Source organism: Schistocerca nitens, chromosome 9 (genome assembly GCF_023898315.1).
Source record: "Schistocerca nitens isolate TAMUIC-IGC-003100 chromosome 9, iqSchNite1.1, whole genome shotgun sequence".
Taxonomy (NCBI): domain Eukaryota; kingdom Metazoa; phylum Arthropoda; class Insecta; order Orthoptera; family Acrididae; genus Schistocerca; species Schistocerca nitens.
Window position 1 is genome coordinate 328,787,451 of NC_064622.1, and position 23,288 is coordinate 328,810,738.

A 23,288-nucleotide genomic window follows, 5' to 3' on the forward strand; every position below is an offset into this window, starting at 1 on the left:
ATGAAGGAATAGTGATTTAGTACTATTCTGAGAATGGGGACGAAGAAAAAAAGTGTTGAGATACACCACAATTACGAACATGTCTTCTTAGTCCATATTCTAAAAATTCAATATTCTCCATCCTTTAAAATCGCCTACCTGGTGTAGAGATAATATCCCTCCAGAAACAACGTAATGACTTCATTCGCTTTCGCTATTCAAATACGTCTATGAATATATCACAATTTAAGTTTACTGGCAAGGAAAGCGTTTCTGAAGAAGAGAAATTTGTTAACATCTAGTATAGATTTAAGTGTCAGGAAGTCGTTTCTGAAAGTATTTGTATGGAGTGTAGCCATGTATAGAAGTGAAACATGGACGATAAATAGTTTAGACAAGAAGAGAATAGAAGCTTTCGAAATATGGTGCTACAGAAGAATGCTGAACATTAGATGGGTAGATCACATAACTAATGAGGAGGTATTGAACAGAATTGGGGGGAAGAGGAGTTTGTGGCACAACTTGACAAGAAGAAGGGACCGGTTGGTAGGACATGTTCTGAGGCATCAAGGGATCACAAATTTAGCATTGGAGGGCAGTGTGGAGGGTAAAAATCGTAGAGGGAGACCAAGAGATGAATAAACTAAGCAGATTCAGAAGGATGTAGGTTGCAGTAAGCACTGGGAGATGAAGAAGCTTGCACAAGATAGAGTAGCACGGAGAGCTACATCAAACCAGTCTCAGGACTGAAGACCACAATAACAACATTTACAGTGATACAAAAAATTCTAAAATCTTCATGAAGCACGAAATATTAAATAACGTTCTACAGTTTTCAGTTGCTTTACACCATTGCAATTCAGTTTAGCATAAAAGTTGTACTCTTGTGGAGCTGTGGCTACTTACAGTAATATTGTGGCAAACCTGGCAGTCACCATCCCAGGGATGGTGAGCAGTGAACTGAGGTGAGAAATGCCTCCAGCTCATCACTGGAGTAAGAGTGTATCAGCAGTGCAGAGGACCATTTTTCCAGTCCACCTCCTGTCTACGAAACAATAAAATAATATTCAGATTCAATACAATAATTTATCAATAAACTAACTTCAATTACGTCTGTAGAACAGTAAAATTATTTTCATGTCTAGAAATATTCTCCTGTAATACTATTTCCAATGGGCATGCACATGGAATAGCAGAACATTATTCAGGCGACAACAAAGATATTGATGATTGAATTTTAAAGGCTGTACTCACACGTTCAAGCTGATTACATGCATATGTACAAAGATAGTGAATTTGGAACTAGCATCCCAGCAACGGTCATATTTGCATATAGACCATTGTAATGTGAATCAATAAAACTCATATCTTACCAAACATGGTTACTGCAGAAAATAAAAATAAACACATTAACTGAACCAAGAATAGTTAGAAATACTAGAAGTAAACGCTGAGAACGTTTATAGAGAAGTAATAGATATAAAGAAAAATAAAGGGATAGGATGTGGGCACGTAATTTATGTATCTACATACATAAATTCATGTTCACTCATATTTCTTTACACGACTTTAGCCATTTGACGGTACAACTACTCACATAACACCACCCTCTATATGTTGGTAGTTCATACCGAGTGCGGCTATTTTAAGACACTAACGGTCTTCGTGTGTGTTCACTTCCATCTAAATCAACATAGAATTAAATGAAAATTCTTACCTCTCATTAAATTGTTAACGGTGTTTTGCACTTCGCTTCATGAGGCGCAAATTCAGAACATCAACGTCTTCGTTTTAGGTGCCACAATCACCTGTAAAAGCAGAACAACAACCGTCCCAAGTTACTAGTGCCAAATGAAAAAAATAAATAAATAAAGGTAGTGAATCGCTGTAGTCTCTGGAAAACGTGTCATATCGTTGGACGCTAAGCAAAAAACATGCGATCTGTTAAATGCCGAGCTATTGCTAGACAACTACTCTAGATACGTTATCATGTCATTCGTTACAGTATCAAATGTCGTACTCGTATAACTCAATGTACAGACGCACATAATTCTGAGTTGAAATGGAAATGAGGCTTACCTTAGCGTACTTCTTCCAGCGGAGGCTGGCCATCATGAACCAACCGACAAATATCGTTTCCTCGGAAATGAACTTACCGACCGTCAACTGTCTTCCATTGTTGCGTGCACCACGGCGTAACCTGAGTGTACTGCGCATCTAATTCGGCAAGAACACGTCAAGCGGGTAATGATTTGGCTTCTGCTGGAATAACGACCTGATGTGGAACGTTAACACGAGGTACAGTTGGCTAACAAAACTAAACCAGGGTATTTCACTGAATTGCTGGTTTGATTAGCGTTTATGTAACTAGACCCCTTTGCATGTTCGGCAATCACAGTATAATTATGAACAGGTGTGTGTAATTTGCAGTAATACAGACGATGAAACATCCATAACACTAGCTCTTATGTTTATTAGGTTGTACGTTGTAATTATTTTTAACCTGTGTGTCTCGTTAGCATTGTATTGCCGTAGACTCACCAACACCTTTATACACTCCTGGAAATGGAAAAAAGAACACATTGACACCGGTGTGTCAGACCCACCATACTTGCTCCGGACACTGCGAGAGGGCTGTACAAGCAATGATCACACGCACGGCACATCGGACACACCAGGAACCGCGGTGTTGGCCGTCGAATGGCGTTAGCTGCGCAGCATTTGTGCACCGCCGCCGTCAGTGTCAGCCAGTTTGCCGTGGCATACGGAGCTCCATCGCAGTCTTTAACACTGGTAGCATGCCGCGACAGCGTGGACGTGAACCGTATGTGCAGTTGACGGACTTTGAGCGAGGGCGTATAGTGGGCATGCGGGAGGCCGGGTGGACGTACCGCCGAATTGCTCAACACGTGGGGCGTGAGGTCTCCACAGTACATCGATGTTGTCGCCAGTGGTCGGCGGAAGGTGCACGTGCCCGTCGACCTGGGACCGGACCGCAGCGACGCACGGATGCACGCCAAGACCGTAGGATCCTACGCAGTGCCGTAGGGGACCGCACCGCCACTTCCCAGCAAATTAGGGACACTGTTGCTCCTGGGGTATCGGCGAGGACCATTCGCAACCGTCTCCATGAAGCTGGGCTACGGTCCCGCACACCGTTAGGCCGTCTTCCGCTCACGCCCCAACATCGTGCAGCCCGCCTCCAGTGGTGTCGCGACAGGCGTGAATGGAGGGACGAATGGAGACGTGTCGTCTTCAGCGATGAGAGTCGCTTCTGCCTTGGTGCCAATGATGGTCGTATGCGTGTTTGGCGCCGTGCAGGTGAGCGCCACAATCGGGACTGCATACGACCGAGACACACAGGGCCAACACCCGGCATCATGGTGTGGGGAGCGATCTCCTACACTGGCCGTACACCACTGGTGATCGTCGAGGGGACACTGAATAGTGCACGGTACATCCAAACCGTCATCGAACCCATCGTTCTACCATTCCTAGACCGGCAAGGGAACTTGCTGTTCCAACAGGACAATGCACGTCCGCATGTATCCCGTGCCACCCAACGTGCTCTAGAAGGTGTAAGTCAACTACCTTGGCCAGCAAGATCTCCGGATCTGTCCCCCATTGAGCATGTTTGGGACTGGATGAAGCGTCATCTCACGCGGTCTGCACGTCCAGCACGAACGCTGGTCCAACTGAGGCGCCAGGTGGAAATGGCATGGCAAGCCGTTCCACAGGACTACATCCAGCATCTCTACGATCGTCTCCATGGGAGAATAGCAGCCTGCATTGCTGCGAAAGGTGGATATACACTGTACTAGTGCCGACATTGTGCATGCTCTGTTGCCTGTGTCTATGTGCCTGTGGTTCTGTCAGTGTGATCATGTGATGTATCTGACCCCAGGAATGTGTCAATAAAGTTTCCCCTTCCTGGGACAATGAATTCACGGTGTTCTTATTTCAATTTCCAGGAGTGTATAAACATTTCAAATCCACATGAAAAGAAAAACTTGAAAAAAATAATTCAGATCTGGTTTTCGTGAAACGTGGGGAGGATGCTAACGCCTGTTAACCTCTATCATAGAGAAGTACGATGGTAAGCCCTTAATTACTCGTTACTTTCCTTGCCGTCTGGACAGTTTATGTCGCAGGAACTCTGCAATTTCTCCTGAAATTAGTCTTTTGTCGACAAGAACGTTTTCAACCCACGTGTACATTGAGACAGGTCGTTAACAAGGAAAGAAATCCCGATCAATTAAACATGAATACATATCACTGTAGGTTCCGACCACATTTTTAACAACTTGTTCACTATTCGCAAGAACTGGCTTTAAATGATGACTCTAAGAATATACTAGAATCCCATACGTGTCGCTTCCATGGGGATCATGAATACACGGTTAGATTGATCACAGCGCCCACACAGCAACTGAAACATTATTCTTGCGAACCACATGCGAATGTAACAGGGAAGATCCCTAAAACTGGAGCAGTGCGATACATCCTAAGCCGCACACTTAAGTCATTTGCAGGTTTTACGTATATGTAGAGTCGTGATCTTATTATCACGTTATCCATTTTGCTTCGAAGCTCTGAAAACATTAAACGTAGTTTGCAACTGATTAAAAATTTAGAGAGAAGAGAAACTGCAGCAAGGATTAATGACTTAGGGAAGAGCAGAATGCTGGAATCTAAATTCAGCTGCGGTCATTTTCAGATTTCATTGTCTGACCAAGATTTCGGCAACCATTAAATTCAGACAAAACTTTAAATTCATCTTCTTCTCCCTAGAGAAATTGCAGTGCTATAAAGGCAACTGTACTGCAACGGTTAGGGTCGAGGCAGAAGGGGAAACTTCAATGGTGAAATGACGTGTCTGTTCTCGCAGTCCGAACGGGAAATCCTTGACAACTGCCGCTTCCAGGAGTCGGTAGCCTACTCTTATATTTTGAGGTCGGACGTCGGAAGTTCAGACGTCTTAAAACTTCAGAGAGCAGCCGGCCCAGTCTGTTTGTTAGCTTCTCTTCGGACCTATGGCTGCAGCAAAAGGAGTCTATGTGCACACGATATACCCTCAGCACTAATCACCTTCAGTCTAACGTTTGCTTCACCTTATGGATGTCGATCGCGTGTAAGCGCCACTGTTTGCAGTCGGCGAGCACGACCATGTCGCCCTCTTGCAGTGAGAAAACACACTCCATGTGATAAGCCGTCATCCCAACCGTCCCCTATCTGTCATCTCCGACTCTACCTCGAGGGTTCATCTCTCTCTGTAATAAGTTAGGATTCTCACATGAATTTAACTCTGTCCTGCACTTCAAACTAAAGACATAACTATGTACGCTGGCCCCTGCTCCACTGATTATTATTGCTGTATGCCAGTAGTTTATGTTGTCAATAAAGATTGTTCTCGGCTACATGTTTCTACATACTACAGAACGTATCTTATTGTTTAATACTGATCTCTTTTAAGTAGAGTTGTATCCCTGTGCCATTCCCTCAGTCTCATGATTAACTGGGATCACAGCAAGAGGGAGGATTTAAACACAGGCAGTAACAAGGACCATTAGTGCGATTTATATAGAGTGAAAAGAGGTCCGAAAACGTCTCATGTGATTTATCAAAAGGATGAAATATAAAGTATCTTTTTTTAATAATTTGTGGTTTTCATATTCATGTAACCTGGATTTTCGATTTATGGATTGGTAACAACAAGTATGGTATTTTTATTGTGTTAAGCAAACATTTTTGGATAATTTGTTTTATTACAAAGGCATTAAATTCCATACTGGTGAAAGATTAATCTGATATTGTTTAAAACGCTACGGTTCTTAATTTTATATTGCTGAACACTAAAAGTGTTTGAAATCTGTTTCTTAATTTAATGCAACAAGAGAAAAATGTGAAAATTAATAATGCACTAGAAAGGAAACAAAAGCGGTTACTCAAGAATTTCAAGTTACAAGAGACAGTACTTCAAGGTAAACTGATAATACGAGGCCTGGAACTTTAATAGTGGCAACTATTTATTTACAGCTCGTACAAAATAGATACCTGTCTCAAAGTTTGACTGACCTTCAAAGTAGTCACCAGCATTGTGTATAACCCGTTGCCACGATGTGGAAGTCGTAGGATACTGTTGGCAGTGCCAGTTGTGTTGACAGTTCGAGCAGCGCGGTCTTATTGCCCGACGAATTTGTAGCAGTTCTGAAGCGAATGCCGTGAAGTGTTTCTTTCAGTTTAGAAATCGAGTTGAACTCACGGCGGTTTAAGTCAGGGGAGTACAGTAGATGGTATAGCACTTAGCAGCCCCATCAGTCAAACAAATCGGTAACAGCTTGCACTGTACGTGCTTGTGCATTGTCCTGCAAAATGATGGTCAGGTCCTGCAGAAAGTGTCATCACTTCTGTCTCTAAGCTGTTCATTTTTGGAACACAACCTACGACCAGCTTAGAGACATAAGTGATACGAGCGGTCTAAGGCGCTGCAATCATGGACTGTGCGCCTGATCCCGGCGGAGGTTCGAGTCCTCCCTCGGGCATGGGTGTGTGTGTTTGTCCTTAGGATACTTTAGGTTAAGTCGTGTGTAAGCTTAGGGACTGATGACCTTAGCAGTTAAGTCCCATAAGATTTCACACACATTTGAAAATTTTTGAACAGAAGTGATGACATTTTCTGCAGGACCTGACCATCATTTTTCAGGACAATGCTCAAGCACGTACAGTGCAAGCTGTTACTGATTTGTTTGACTGATGTGGCTGCTAAGTGCTGTACCACCTACTGCACTCCCCTAACTTAAGCCCTCGTGAGTTCAACTCGATTTCTAAACTGAAGGAAACACTACACGGCATTCGTTTCAGAACTGCGACAAATTTGTCGGGCATTAGACCGCGCCGCTCGAACTGTCAACACAACTGGCACTGCCAAGACTATCCAATGACTTCCACATAGCTGGGCTGGCAACGGGTTATACACAAAGCTGGTGACTACTCTGAAGGTCAGTCAAACTTTTAAACACGTATCTATCTTGTACGAGCTGTAAATAAATAGTTGCCACTATTAAAGTTCCAACCCTCGTATTACGCGGGAAGAGAAGCAAATCAATATTCTACACACAACATACAAGTGGGAGAGCAATCAAATAAAAAAAAATCGAAGCTCTCCGGTTTCCATGGACGAGGTATCCCAACGTTGTGGTATTTCCCTGAACTGTCATTAGAGGACCAAGTACAAGAGAACAAATTTTCGCATACTTCTGTCTTCATTTTTAATGTGAGGCGGAAGTAACTCGGTTCAAAAATAGCTCTAAGCACTATGGGACTAAACATCTGAGGTCATCAGTCCCTAGACTTACAACTACATAAACCTAACTAACCTAAGGAGGTCACACACATCCATGCCCGGGGCAGGATTCGAACCTGCGATCGTAGCAGCAGCGCAGTTCCGGACTGAAGCGCCTAGAACCGCTCGGTCACAGCGGCCGGCTAAGTAACTCGGTTCTTCATTCGGAGAAAGTTACTGTATCGTAATATCGTAATCATCAGGTTTTGAATCTAATATTTCCTTTAGCAGACTTTCATGGACGTATTTCTTTCTCAGTTTTAACCAGTCCCTGGGCCAACGTCCTGTTTTCTTTTTCTTCTTTACACACAGTCTAAAGGTCAATACAAGAAACGCTTTGTGTGCATTGACAACCATTTACACTAGCGTCAAAATTCTTCGCGACACAAACAGCATCTGTTTCAAAAGTGAGGGTAAACTGGCGAACTTTGTTGGTGCACATACAGGCTTGTTTGACAAACTCTAGGAAAGAAAAGAGCGAATCTGGAAGACACATTTAAACGTTTACAGGGCCCTTTAAGCGAGCCCTGACGACAGCAAACAACATGTCAAAAGTCTTATTGAGTCAATGAACAGTTTATAAAATCGTTAAGCGATAGAGCAAACTTACAACCTGCAGCGATCACTGCTACTCGAAGAAATTTTGAAAAGAAAATTTTAAGGAACAAACACTATAGTCAAACAATTAAAGATTTACCGTAATTAATTACAGGCAGCAATGCAATACATGTGTAGATTGTGCGGAGGGGCTATGGAGTGATGAGAGGAGGCAGGATATGAAGTACAAAGTCTACATGATGATGGTCGGCAGTCGACCGTCACGGAAGCTATGTAGCTATGGGGTGGTTTGATAAGTCTGGTAAATTTACATGAAAGAATGGAACATTTTCGTTGGGCCTTGATGGTTGGTGAGCTCCTTTACTCCAAGGATCGTATAAATAACTTCAGCAATGTACATTTTACTGTTCATTGTTGACAATTGTCTGAATTGGTCACCATGACCACTGCAACTGAAAATGGAGAAAACCATGTTTTCTGCTGTTATTAAACATTTTCATTTGAAGGGTTGGACTGCTGCACATACCAAAACGGAACTGGCTGAAGTTCATGTGGGCTCTGCACCATCGTTGAAGTCCATTTTCTTTTGTATTAATGAATGTAAACGTTGTTGGTCAAGCACCAAAGACGAAGCGTGCTCCAGCCATCCAGTTGAGGTCACAACAAAGGAAACCATTGACGAAATCCATGGCATGGTAATGCAAGACTGCCGAATACAAATTCTTGAGATTGCTGACAAGGGAACCTCCCCATCGCACCCCCCTCAGATTCAGTTATAGGTTGGCACAGTGAATAGGCCTTGAAAAACTGAACACAGATCAATCGAGAAAACAGGAAGAAGTTGTGTGGAACTATTGAAAAAATAAGCAAAATATACAAACTGAGTAGTCCATGCGCAAGATAGGCCACATCAAGGATAATGTGAGCTCAGGAGCGCCATGGTCCCGTGGTTAACGTGAGCAGCTGCGGAACGATAGGTCCTTGGTTCAAGTATTCCCTCGAGTGAAAAGATTAATTTCTTTATTTTCGCAAAGTTATGATCTATCCGTTCGTTCATTGACGTCTCTGTTCACTGTAATAAGTTTAGTGTCTGTGTCTTGCGACCGCACCGCAAAACCGTACGATTAGTAGACGAAAGGACGTGCCTCCTCAATGGGAACCGAAAACATTTGATCGCAAGGTCATAGGTCAACCGATTCCTCCACAGGAAAACACGTCTGATACATTCTATACGACACTGGTGACGGCATGTGCGTCCCATGACAGGAATATGTTGTCGACCCACCTAACTCGTACACTTGGTGAATGGGTAAAAAGATTCTTCTACCTTGCCCGATTTAGGTTTTCTTGTGGATGTGATAATCACTCCCAAAAAAGTGATGAAAACATAAGAGTTAATCATATAAACTGCAACAAATGAATGCAACAGTTTCACAGTCGCACAGTTTTCCCTCTGCTCTGTCAAAACAAATGTTTTTAACGTTTTCAAATTTTTCCATGTGTAGACCGTCAAATCCTGCATATGTCCAAGCAAATCTGAACATGTCCTGGAATTTTGGAGAGCAAAGTTGATTATGTGTGAGTGCCTGAACTTTGATAATTGTCTGAAAATAAAAAATTAAACTTTTCACTCGAAGGAAGACTTGAACCAAGGACCTCTCGTTTCACAGCTGCTCACGCTAACCACGAGACCATGGCACTCCTGAGCTCACATTATCCTTAATGTTGCCTATCTTGCACATGGACTACTCAGTTTGTATATTTTGCTTATTTTTTTCTTAGTTCCACACAACTTCTTCCTGTTTTCTCGATTGATCTGTGTTCAGTTTTTCAAGGGCTATCCACTGTGCCAACTTATAACTAAATCTGAGGGGGGTGCGATGGGGAGGTTCCCTTGTGAGACTGTAAGCATCTCAATTAAAGGACTGCATAAGATCCTGCATGGAGAATTGGCTAGGAAGAATCTGTGTGCAAGGTGGGTGCCATGATCGCTAACAGTCAACCAAAAGGGCATCCATCGCAATATTTCATCACAATGTGTGGTGATGTTTAGTCGCAATCTGCAAGATGTTTTGTGCTGATCTGTGACTGTTGATGAAACCTGGAGCCATCATTAAACACCAGAGCCAAAACGGCAGTCAAAACAAAGGACTAAGGCTGATGAAAGTGCAATGAAGACAGAAAAGACCATTTTGTCAGCTGGTTAGTTGGAAAAGGGTAGAACTAGACTCTATTACACTTCATTGTTAGATTGTTTGGAACTTGAGTTGGCTGAAAAAAGACCATGGTTGGTATGCAGAAAAGTGGCCTTTCATCAAGATAATGCACCATCCCACATATCAGCGGCACAATGGCGACACTGCATGAATTGGGCTTTGAAATGGTTCCTCATTCATCATGTGTACCATAGGCTACATAGCGCTAAGTGACTTATTCCCGTTTCCTAACCTGAAACTTCGGCTTGTTGGAAGAAATTTTCATCAAATGAGGAAGTGATTTTTGCAGTCAACTAGTATTTTGCAAAGTTTGACAGAACCTATTTTTCTGATGGGATGGAAAGCTGAAAGATCGCTGGAACAACTGCATATCCCTCAAAGGAATTGTGTTGGGAAGTAACGTGAGCTGTTTACAAAATAAACATTTTTTCTTGCTTCTTTAGCAGACTTACCAAACCATTCTCATATTCTGATGCCAAATGGAATGTCCTTTTCAGAAAAAGATGAGGTTCTATGGGCAATCTTCTTTCTTCTGACTCTCCCCCCAATGTGGGGTCAGGTGACCATTTCTGTTTCATGCCTTTCCTAATATACCACGGAACTATAGGAAGTGTGCTTGTATTCTTTAGATGTTCTGAACAGAGCAAGCCCTTTGCCTTTTAATGGTGTAAACAGTATTAACGTTTGTCACCTGTATGGCCCTTGGAAGCTGTGGAGTGAGTTATTGTTATTTTTCCTTTGAGGGAATGGGGACTCCCAGCTCATATGCCTTTGCTTAGTATTCTCACGCCAAAAAGGCTAGCTCACCTGTGCTGATTGGAAGACCTGATACAACTGTGTCACCAGAACATTCGAGGTGACCAATGGAGGGTCCATGTTTAAGCCAAGGTGACAGTTGCCCCTGTCAGATGGCCATGCCATGCAGCTCCAAGGATTAAAGTTTACTCTCAGAGACTTGCATGGAGAACATGGAGGACGTCTGCAAATTTGCTGATTGACCATCCCCATCAGCCAGTGCTTCTGTGTCCACATCTCATTTCTCTAACTTTAATGCTGGCATCTGTTGTTCTGGAGTACAAGCATCTATGGTGAGAGTGTAGCGTACTCACAGACGTTTATATAAGAAGCAGTCAAATGAAAACAAGACAGGTGGAAAAGAGTAAGTAAACTGTTTATTATCTCAAAAGTGACTGTCGTGACTGTTCATATGTTTTCCCCACTGTGAGGCAAGACAGCCAATACCTTAATGGAAAAATTTTGTGGTTGCCTACAGAGTCATTATTGTGCTCATGCGTCTCTTCACCTGAAGCAAACATACAGTCATAAGTGTCTTTCTTCAGGGCTCCAAAACTATGGAAACTGCATGAGGAGAGATTGGGATTGTGTGGAGAATACATAAGGGCATCCCAGGAAAACTTCGGCAATGTAGTCAAAACAACTTTGGCAACATGTGTGAGGGCATATCTTACAACAGATTGATGCTGTCTGTCAAATTTCTGGACATTTGGACTTTTTGGCACACTTTAGTTTTTGCAAAGTGTCCATGTGGACACAATGAGTAAAAGCTATCTATTAAATACTTTTGCTCCAGAAATTAAAACTTTATGCAGAACTCTATACAGAAATGTGTACTCTACAAGCAAATTATTTTTCCTTATGTGTCCAGTATGAATACTATGTAAAATTGCTATATAAATATTTCGCAGAAGAATTGTTCTCATAACACATAAAATAAAGTAAAGGCGACCACTCCTCTATGGCTGACTGATGTGTATCACATACATGTGTCCATGGAAGTCTACATTTGGGTGTGTGTGTGTGTTTAAATATTGTTTCCTGTTGTGTGTTGCTCTGCGCCACACACCAGTCAGCTACAGGTGAGTGAGTGTCTTTCTCATATTACTCCATCCACAGATTTCTAGTGTTCTCAAAACACACATTTACAATGTAGCAATCTAGAAGTGATCCCATAATTTTCATTGTGATCAAGTTATTACTAACCTTAATTTGTTATTAGTATAGTTTACAGAAGCAGCCGACAGTGGCTTCTTCTGCCTTTGGTTGTGTATCTTGACTTGTTCCACATTCCTCAAGACTCTCCTTCATGTTGGGACTTACAGAATAGGATGTATAAATGAATGAAAACAGAAAGAATTTTGATCATTGGACTCTTAGAGTAGGATGGATCTTCTACAGATTCTAAATGACAGAGTGTAGTCCACTGTTCATGTTAAGAACTAAATCAATACCTCAAGCAGTGAGGGCATGATACTGTTGACACAGTAGGCACATGAAAAGTAGGTGTCAGATCTGATGGTTTCTTCAGTGTTTTTCAAGGTACATAAGTTACCATTTGCATGCACCAATTTTTTGTGCACTCCTAATCTTCTATTTCCATTCCTTCTTCACCATGCAACCAGAGACAGCCTTTATAAATAAAAAAATATATCAACTTCATACGTTAACTGCAACTTAATTACATTATTGTTTGTAAAAACTAGAAAAACATGGCATAATCATCAGTAATGAGAAAAATTTGTCAACCTATGAACTTTTCTCTTTAAAAGTATTAACTGTATGTACACAGTAGTAATAAATTTCACATGGCCAAAATGAGATTTCACAAATTACAAATGTTGCATTTATATCTGGTGTCAAACATGAATATGAATTATGATGTGTGTTCATCAGAAAAAAAAATACACACACACAGATTGATCATGCTGATAGAAAGTGGACCAAAAGAAATCTTTAATGAAATTCTATAATTTATACATCACCACACAAGGGTGAAGCACATTCTGTAAAATGTGTCATAATACTTTTTTGTCTCTTCAGTTTTCTGAGTGGTTTGATGTGACCCATTGCAAATTCCTGTCCTGTGCCAAAACTGGCATTTGCACTCCACATATTTATCAGGTAAATTCCAATCTCTGTCTTTCCATATCCTTCCATCAAGTACCATGTAAATTATTCCACGATGTCCCAATATGTGTCTGATCATCCTGTCCTTTCTTCCTGTCATTGTTTTCCATATGTTCCACTCATTGGCTGTTCTTTGAAACACATCCTCATTTCTTATCTTACCAGCTCACCTAATTTTCAATACCTTTCTACAACACATATCAAATGCTTCAATTCTCTTCTTTTCCAGTTTCCCTCCAGCCCATGATTCACTTTAATACAATGCTGTGCCCTAAATCTTCAAGTATATATTTCTCAGAAATTTCTTCCTCAAATTAAGCCCAATTTTTGAAAATAGTAGATGTCTTTTCACCAGGAATGCCCCTGTGCTAGTTTGCTTTTTCTAGTTTCCTCGCTATGTCTGCCATGAATTATTTTGTTTCCAAGGTAGTAAAATTTCTTCAGTTCATCTACTTCATAGCCCCCTATTTTGCTGTTAAGTTTGAATTATTGTCTGTGAAATTATACTCCTGGTAGATACTACTTGAATTTAAATATTGCTTGTACTGACTATTAGCTGAGCATCACAAATGTGTACTATGTCACTCAACAAAATTCCATACTTATTTCAGTGGAAATGTAACTCCAAGAATCTCTAGAAAGAGAAGATATTACTTTGATTGTGATGCCTCCTAATATAATCATATCTGAGATTACCCAAGCAGCTTGGAGTAGCTTGAGCTACCAATATCATGTTTGTGTGCAGTACAACCTGATCAAGCTACTTTCAAAGACAGTGCCTACCTCTGAGCATCTTGTATCAAGAGCCAGTCAGTTATCTGAGCTGAAGCAACAACACACATAAAGATAACTTTTTGCAAATTAGAAAATCACTATTTACTATGCTTAAATGCCTGTTTAAACTGAAGATGTCTTTTCAGGAATATAAGTAGTGTAAGTAGTTGAGTTAACTACTTACCGCATAAGGTGCTGAGGCGCTGAGTCAACCTAGGCATATAAACAAGATTGATAATGTCACTTTGCTTTCGGATGATGTAGTCATCCAGATTTAACTACAGAATACACATTCCTCAGCTGGAACAATGGAACCATGCAGAAGAATCTGTGTGCATCTGCCTCCTGAAAGTTAAATGCTCATCAGCCACTCTATGTTCTTGTGATTTTATACTTTCTCATTGTGATACATACGACTGAATTTGTATTGTTGGTGTATTTTCTGCAGTTTTCCTAGAGTGTTTTATCAGCATGGTTTCCACCCAATACAAATAATGGATAATAAGATCTTTTGATTACAAATACATGAATTTCCTAATCACCAAGAGGGGCAGCTTATACTGGCAGATTTCACTGCTTACGCTGTCAGTATTTCCATGGAATAGGATCACATCGGCATAGTGTGTCATTGCCTTTGAAACATAGTACAAATGCCCCATTGAGGAGCAAAGCTCAAATCCCTGAGCAACACTCAGCCTCCACATTTTACAGTTCCCCTAGCTAGATAATCTCATTCTCAGTCAGGCCATAACTGGTCTCTTTCATCATTTTTATCACACTTTCCTCTAAAGAAACTGATGTGATCTTACCTTGTCAGTCAGAAGTAATTCTAAGCCTTTATTTCCTCCACTTGAAGACTAAATTTCCTGTCTGAAGTAAATAAGTAAATAAGGAAGGAAGAACAGAAGGAAAGGTTTCAATGTCCTGTCAGCATAGAGGTCATTAGAGATGGACCATCAGCTTGGATTTTTTCAGGGAGGGGGAAGGCAAACGGCTATTTGATTTCAAAGAAACCATTCCATATTTCACCTTCAGTGATTTAGGGAAATGACAAAGGTATAAATCTGGATGGTTGGATGCAGATTTGAACCATCATTCTCTTGAAAGCAAGTCCAGTTTGCTAACCACTGCACCATGTCGATTGGTCCCTGCATATTACTTATAAGTAACACCCCTTGTGTCACAATCTTTCAAGTCAGTTGAGCTGCACTGCTGGCACTTTGTACAGTGGAACTGCAATTTTAAATTCTCTGATTTTACATTTTTCATGATTGTACACCATAAGTTTGTAGCCCTTGTGAAAAACGCATAAGATCAATGCTAGAAATTCCCTGATTTTACATTTCTTCCTAGTAAGGTTTATCTCAATTTTAAGTTCTTACTCAATGTCCCATTTTCTTCCTATTGAGATTTGATGTGACTGAACAAATTATAAGTGTCTCGAAAGACGGTGGTTCGCACCATAGGTGGTGGCAGAATGAAGGGAATATTTTAGGCCATTGTGGAGAGGGGACATGTGAGAGAGGAAACGCTGATGTAATCCATGATGTGGGTTGCCAGCACAACTTGCAACATTTAGCTTCACTGCACAGTAATGATGCAATTACTGCTAGGTTACAGTGGTAATGGAGAAACAAGACGATCAACATGATGTGTTCCGGACTGAGCCAATACATGATAAAAGGGCCCGGCCACCACCTTTTTTGTGCCACTTGTAACTCAGTCTCATCTTTTTGCATGTATTTCTGATGTACTGTATTCAGCAACAACATCAATTGCCAATATTTTAAATTCAGACACTGAGTCTTGAAGAACATGCTTGGTCATTATCAAGGAAATGTTACCCATTTCCAGCACATGAACTCTTATTGGCTGGTGACTTGTTAAGTCACCCAATAGTCATCGCAGCCACCATACCACACTGACGCACATAAAATGAGCTCACCTACTGGAGCTGTGGAGAGGAGGAGTGGCCCTTCAGTAATGGGAGTGCAGGTAGGGATGAAAGCATTTTGTGAAGTGTTGAAAATGTACTTTTCATACAGATAATGTGCTAAGACAGAGATGTCACATGGAAATAGAACAAGGGTTTTGCGATAGCATGTTTTAAAGACTTTCATGTTCAAATCTGACATGATACAGTTGCAACAACTTAATACACTACTCACATATATACTTTGCATCACACACTGTAGATCATAAAGACTGGCAGCAGTGATAGAGTGCATGAAGCGAAATTGTAGCACCTGAGCTTTCTTTTGAATTACGTTTTACAAAGAGTACAGAAATTTACTGTGATGACTCCTAAAAAACTTGTAACATCAACTGGGGAAGTAAACTCATTTTTTCATGTTTCTGTTTCCCTCATCAAGACTAAAATAATACTTTAACAGTGGTGAGCATATGAAGTGCAGCTCATAAGAAAAGCGTTATACAGTAATAGCAATGGTGACAAAGTATGTCATTAAGCAGATGTCTGCATTTATGCTTATGGTTTAATTCAATATTTTCAGCAATTTTTACTTTTTTACTGGTGAGCACAAAGGATGATTTCTCAAAAATATGTGGTTTGACATATGATTTGTAGTCATAGCATGTCAGAAAACAGCTTGATACCATTGTAACCATATACCAATTTCAATTTTTTATGAGTTTTTACTTGCTGTTACACATCTGTGATTTTTTAAGAACTGATGAAATTTATTGCCACAAATTATTGTATAAACATTGTATCACACATTTAATTTCCTTCACTTAGACAGATTTTATACAAAGTATCAGAAAGGACTGTGATTTTTAATCATATATGCCAATTACATGTGTTTTGCTCATACTTTGGGGAGTGTTTTAACATTTTTCCTCAATTTTGCCTTTTTTTTAAGTCTGGACCAAACTACACTCCTGGAAATGGAGAAAAGAACACATTGACACCGGTGTGTCAGACCCACCATACTTGCTCCGGACACTGCGAGAGGGCTGTACAAGCAATGATCACACGCACGGCACAGCGGACACACCAGGAACCGTGGTGTTGGCCGTCGAATGGCGCTAGCTGCGCAGCATTTGTGCACCGCCGCCGTCAGTGTCAGCCAGTTTGCCATGGCATACGGAGCTCCATCGCAGTCTTTAACACTGGTAGCATGCCGCGACAGCGTGGACGTGAACCGTATGTGCAGTTGACGGACTTTGAGCGAGGGCGTATAGTGGGCATGCGGGAGGCCGGGTGGACGTACTGCTGAATTGCTCAACACGTGGGGCGTGAGGTCTCCACAGTACATCGATGTTGTCGCCAGTGGTCGGCGGAAGGTGCACGTGCCCGTCGACCTGGGACCGGACCGCAGCGACGCACGGATGCACGCCAAGACCGTAGGATCCTACGCAGTGCCGTAGGGGACCGCACTGCCACTTCCCAGCAAATTAGGGACACTGTTGCTCCTGGGGTATCGGCGAGGACCATTCGCAACCGTCTCCATGAAGCTGGGCAACGGTCCCGCACACCGTTAGGCCGTCTTCCGCTCACGCCCCAACATCGTGCAGCCCGCCTCCAGTGGTGTCGCGACAGGCGTGAATGGAGGGACGAATGGAGACGTGTCGTCTTCAGCGATGAGAGTCGCTTCTGCCTTGGTGCCAATGATGGTCGTATGCGTGTTTGGCGCCGTGCAGGTGAGCGCCACAATCAGGACCGCATATGACCGAGGCACACAGGGCCAACACCTGGCATCATGGTGTGGGGAGCGATCTCCTACACTGGCCGTACACCACTGGTGATCGTCAAGGGGACACTGAATAGTGCACGGTACATCCAAACCGTCATCGAACCTATCGTTCTACCATTCCTAGACCGGCAAGGGAACTTGCTGTTCCAACAGGACAATGCACGTCCGCATGTATCCCGTGCCACCCAACGTGCTCTAGAAGGTGTACGACAACTACCCTGGCCAGCAAGATCTCCAGATCTGTCCCCCATTGAGCATGTTTGGGACTGGATGAAGCATCGTCTCACGCGGTCTGCACGTCCAGCACGAACGCTGGTCCAACTGAGGTGTCAGGTGGAAATGGCATGGCAAGCCGTTCAACAGGACTACATCCAGCATCTCTACGATCGTCTCCATGGGAGAATAGCAGCCTGCATTGCAGCGAAAGGTGGATATACACTGTACTAGTGCCGACATTGTGCATGCTCTGTTGCCTGTGTCTATGTGCCTGTGGTTCTGTCAGTGTGATCATGTGATGTATCTGACCCCAGGAATGTGTCAATAAAGTTTCCCCTTCCTGGGACAATGAATTCACGGTGTTCTTATTTCAATTTCCAGGAGTGTAAAACATAAAATAGGAGTTTCACTGTAGTCAACTGGAATAATAGAACCATGACAGTGTATGTATACTCTATAGCTCTGGAGAAAGATTCATCTGAAAACTAAAAAAGCTCAATCTTCTTTATGTGCACATTGGCTATTCTGTGCCCCAACTATTGGGTGAGTCCTTACCTTTATTCGTTCCAGTATGTATACTCCACATTACCATATTTAACTCTGTTGTTTGTCTTTCTGTGACTATACATGTTATGTTACTGTATTTTGTACAATTTCACACAAGTTTAGGATTTATCTTATTTGCATCCAGAACTGCTGCTGATTACTATCAATACTACATGACTGTGCACTTCCGAACTTCCATTAAGAAAGTCTTTTAGTTCCATAAAAGCACATGGATGTCACATGCCATTGCTGCTTTGTTCATACAGACTCAGCAAATTTTAGCTGGTAAGTCTAGTATGATACTCAACATGTTTTTCAGTAAAAATTCAAGCTTTTTTTTGTTCTTTCACACCTCTGGTTCAGGTGGAGGCTTAAATCACACAATCCTTAGTGATATCCTCCTTATCACCATCATTATAGTAGTGTGGAAGCTCTTAGTTAGGCTTGGCCTCAAGTAGATGATTATTCCACTCTTTCCTGTTTATTGACAAACTTGATCAGTTCTGAATTCCAGTTTTCCTAATGTCCACTCTGATACCTTCCTTCTGCCACAACTTTGGTCTTCCAACTCTCTGGTTCCTTCATGCACTGCGTTAAACTTTTTTTAATAATTCCGTCATTAGCTCCGAGTACATGGCCTGCTCATTCCATCCTTTTAATCTTAATGTAGCTGGTTCATTACATAGATTACGTATATTCGTAGTTGAATCTCCTTCTTCATACACAGTTTTCTTCCATTGGCCCAAGAATTTGTCTCGGTATCTTATTTTCAAATAAGCCAAGTTCCTTCTCATCAGTTTTCATTAATGTCCATGTTTTCGCGGTTGTGCAGGGAAGAAACCCCCCAAGAGGGATCATTGCTGATGAAATTTTATTAAATAATTTTTTCCATTCATAATGTACGGTCGTAGCCAGCTTGGGCATACTGTGGTGGAAGGTGCTGGCTGGAAGACTGTGGTCGGCACATTCCTGCCACGTGCTCCTCGGTCAATCTCTAGTCCCACGGGTTGGTTTCACTGACGAGGGTACGCTACTAGCAGGGGTGTGTTGGCAGAATCAACCCTCCAATCAAAATCTATTCTTGTGATCACGTGGGGACGCGGCCGGGAGCGGCGAGGGTGGCTTGGAAACAGCTCCACACTCTCTTAGCGTCAGACCTCGGCCCCGAGTAGTCGCTCCTCTAGCCTCTACCTCTCTCCTCAAACCTCCTGATGAACAGACGGCAACCCCTCTTGGGGCTGCTCAGCCCTACATAGGCACCCATGTCCCATCTTTACACGGGTAAATAGGGTCCATTCCAGCTTAATTACTTTTAATTATTGTAACGCCCACAATTTTCCGCTCTTGATATCTATCCTGATGAACTAGTGGTGTCAGAAGTGGGATACGACTGACCTTATGGTTGTAAAATAAACTCATTGGGTAAGTATGAGTACGACATAGAGGGCGAGGCTGAGCAAGTAAAGGAAACTATACCGAATGTGGTGAGGCTGCAGCACACCATGCGTGTGCCAACCAGTCACCTGCATTGCCAAATGTGCATGGCAGTGCACTAGCGCGCCACAAGCGCGACGCAGTTCGCTGCCGGACGCGAGCCGAGGAGGGTCCACGGTGCAGCCACGCTCGCCGCCACTGCCACCACTGCCACCACTGTCCGTAGCTGCCATGGGTCACCACCTGCGCCAGGGTCCGGGGTGCAGCCCTCACACCGCCCCGCCGTCGCAGCTGTCCATGCAGTTGCCTGCCACTTGCTGCCCCTGCGTGTGATCAACGCACCTGCCGCCGCTCATCGACACTGCTGCCGTCCGTCGTCTGCACGCCACCAAATAATGTAAGTCACTACGGTGGTGTAGATGCCCACGCTATTGTAACATGCCAACCACCAGGCAGCAATTGGAGGCAGGAGCAGCCGGAGAGGATAAAGATCCCCTCTCGGTGCTGCAGACCCAAATAAACCAATTAATTTTACCTAACACGGAGCTTAAGCAACACATAGATGATCTTCAAATGGCTTCTCCGCAATCTAATGTTGCTAAGCAAGTGCTAGTGGAGGAACAGCCAAGGCAGGTGACTCCACTACTCACTAGTGCAGAATGACCTGTGGCAGTAGCCACCTCTACTTTGGTGCAGAGCTTTCCAGCAGTAGTGTTTATTCCAGCGTTCGCTGGAAAGCCACACGAGAATATCCGCACAAGAATATTCAATTGCTTGTTCAGAATATCCAGGACATTGGAAAGCTTTGCAGTTGGCCAGATGTATTTCTCTTAAACGTGATGAAAATGAAACTCACTGGCGAATTGCGGAACTATGTGCAGTCGGTCGAGAGCTTGAAAAATGCCTCTACCTTCCAGTCCCTTGCAACAAGGTTGATTGAAAGGTATACAGACAAATGTGGTACAAGTCACTATCACAACTTGCTTTCCACCCTTAAGAAAAAAATGGATGAGGATTTAGAAGCATTCGTGGACAAGATTAGAAGCATCGCATGCCACACATATGCACTAAGTGCCAATTCTGCTCATAACGAGGTTCTGTTGGAAGAATCAGAATGTCGTGTGATAGATGTGTTTATTCGTGGCATAAACCCCCAAATAGGGGGTGAAATCAAGGTAGCTTCCCCTGCACCATACACGAAGCCGTGCGATTAGCACTCTTGAGAGAGGAGGTGAGCCGATTTGTGGCTGTCTCCGCATGGCAATGCAAGCCCCGACGTGTCTTTTCGAATGACACTAATTGTGGGCGCTGTAATAGACAAGGACATGTAGCAGAGCAATGTCGTGTGCCATATTGTCATCGGTGCAGGAACATGGGTCACCAAAACGTGCATTGTCCAAATAGTAGGCCACAACTGCCTGCAAATTCCAGGCGAAATGCAAACAACCACAGGATTCGGGAAACAGCCGCGGGGCAGGAAGTGCCACCCCTCCCGGCCCCCATTAAAAATAGTGACCCCACTAGCTTATAAGGGAATCACGCAGGTGGCAAGCATGGTTGTCAATGGTGTCAGAGGCTGCAAACCAATACGTGTGCTAATTGACACAGGCGCACAGATCAGCTTGGCATTTTTATTGAAGAGAGATAAAAGAACATTGCAGCCACCATGGTACCATATAAGAGGTATTGGTCCCGGCATAGTGAAACCTGATGGCAGCTGTTGCATTGAGTTCATGTTGGACTCCACAGAATATGCCTTTATGATGGAGGTTGTACGGAACAGGCGCACGGATTACGACATGATCCTGGGAAGTGACTTTCTGCATCATTTCCAGGGGGTTATTGACTATAGGTTAAATACTGTCCAATTTGGCAACAACATGCACTGTTTTTGACATGACTGCACTTTGCAGGCGAGCAAAGCTGGGAAAAAGGGATCCGTTTCCCAAGTTTCAGAGTCTCCCTTTAATGATGCTAAAAGCCGATAATCCCGTGGACATACCAGACGGCACAGGAAAGATCCTTTGGGTGCCTGTTGGGATATGTGAATCTGAAAAGGTTCATTTCTTGGTAGATCCACTCTGCCAGAATGAAACTCTTGACCAGATGCTGGTCCACATAAAACATAGTCTGTGCAAAGCGCAGCAAGTACAGAAAGAAAACTGCGTACCCGTGTGTTTAGACAATTTTAGTCACAAGCAAGCTTTAATACCGCGTGGTACAGTATTAGCCAGCTTACAGGTTATCACAGAAGATGAGTTGCCAATGAAAACCCCTTCTCTGAAAAAGAAAAAGACTGCTGCCGCCTCTCAACACCTTTTGACAATCACGTCACACCTGACAGATAAGTTTAAAGCTAAGCTTAGTCACCTACCATTGCATGAACAAAAGCTAATAAATAAAGTATTGAATGAGTATTCATGGTTGTTTGAAGACAGGAAACATTTACCAGCAACAGATCTAATCCAGCATGAGATTCCAACCAGAAATGCTAGGCCAATAGCTCAAAAAGGGTACCGAATTCCCTACCATCTTCAGTCAGTGGTAGAGGAAACTATACAACAGCGACTAGAAGCAGGAATAATACAACCCTCTTCTAGTGCATGGTCTAGCCTGATTGTAGTCGTTCCAAAGAAATCTATAGACGGAGAAAAACCCTATTGCCTCTGTGTAGACATGCAAGCAGTAAACAAGCTTACTACCCCAGATCATTATCCATTACCCCAGATCCATGAAACACTCGATCGTCTGGGCAACTGCCGGTACTTTACAACATTAGACATGCGCAGTGGGTATCATCAAATTCCAATTGTTCCTCAAGATCGAGCTAAGACAGCTTTTGTAGTTCCTGGTGGCTTATATGAATTCTTAAGGATGCCTTTCGGGCTTCGCAACATGCTAGCAACCTTTCAGCGATTTGCAGATCTGCTATTACGTGGGTTGAAACCTACTATGTGCCTTGTGTTCCTTGATGATATAATTATATTTTCAAAATCCATTGCTGAACATGCTGAACATCTACACAGTAATTGCAAAATGCTAATTTAAGCTTAAAATTAGAAAAATGTTCATTTGCTCAATCACAAGTGCAGTATTTAGGTCATGTCATCAGTTCCAGTGAAGTTAAGCCAGATCCATGATTATCTGAAGCAGTAGACATTTCCCATTCCAACAAATTTAAAGGAATTACAATCCTTCCTTGGTCTTGCAAATTATTACCGCCATTTTGTTAAAGATTATGCTACTATTATCAAACCTCTTACTAAATTGTTGAAAAGGGATACTCCTTTTGTGTGGAGAGGTGAATGTTCGACCGCCTTTCAAACAGTGAAAACTATTTTAACTAGTTCACCTCTACTTGTTTACCCAGACTTCGCTGCACCTTTTATTTTATCTTGTGACACATCTGATTTTGCTGTAGGATGTGTCCTAAACCAAGTCCAAGATGGTGAGCAAAAACCCGTTGGGTGTGCCTCTCGTCAACTGAATAAAGCAGAAACTAATTACAGTACTACAGAAAAGGAATTGCTTGCCCTTCTTTTTGGAATCAATTATTTCAGATGTTACCTTTATGGTCGCAAC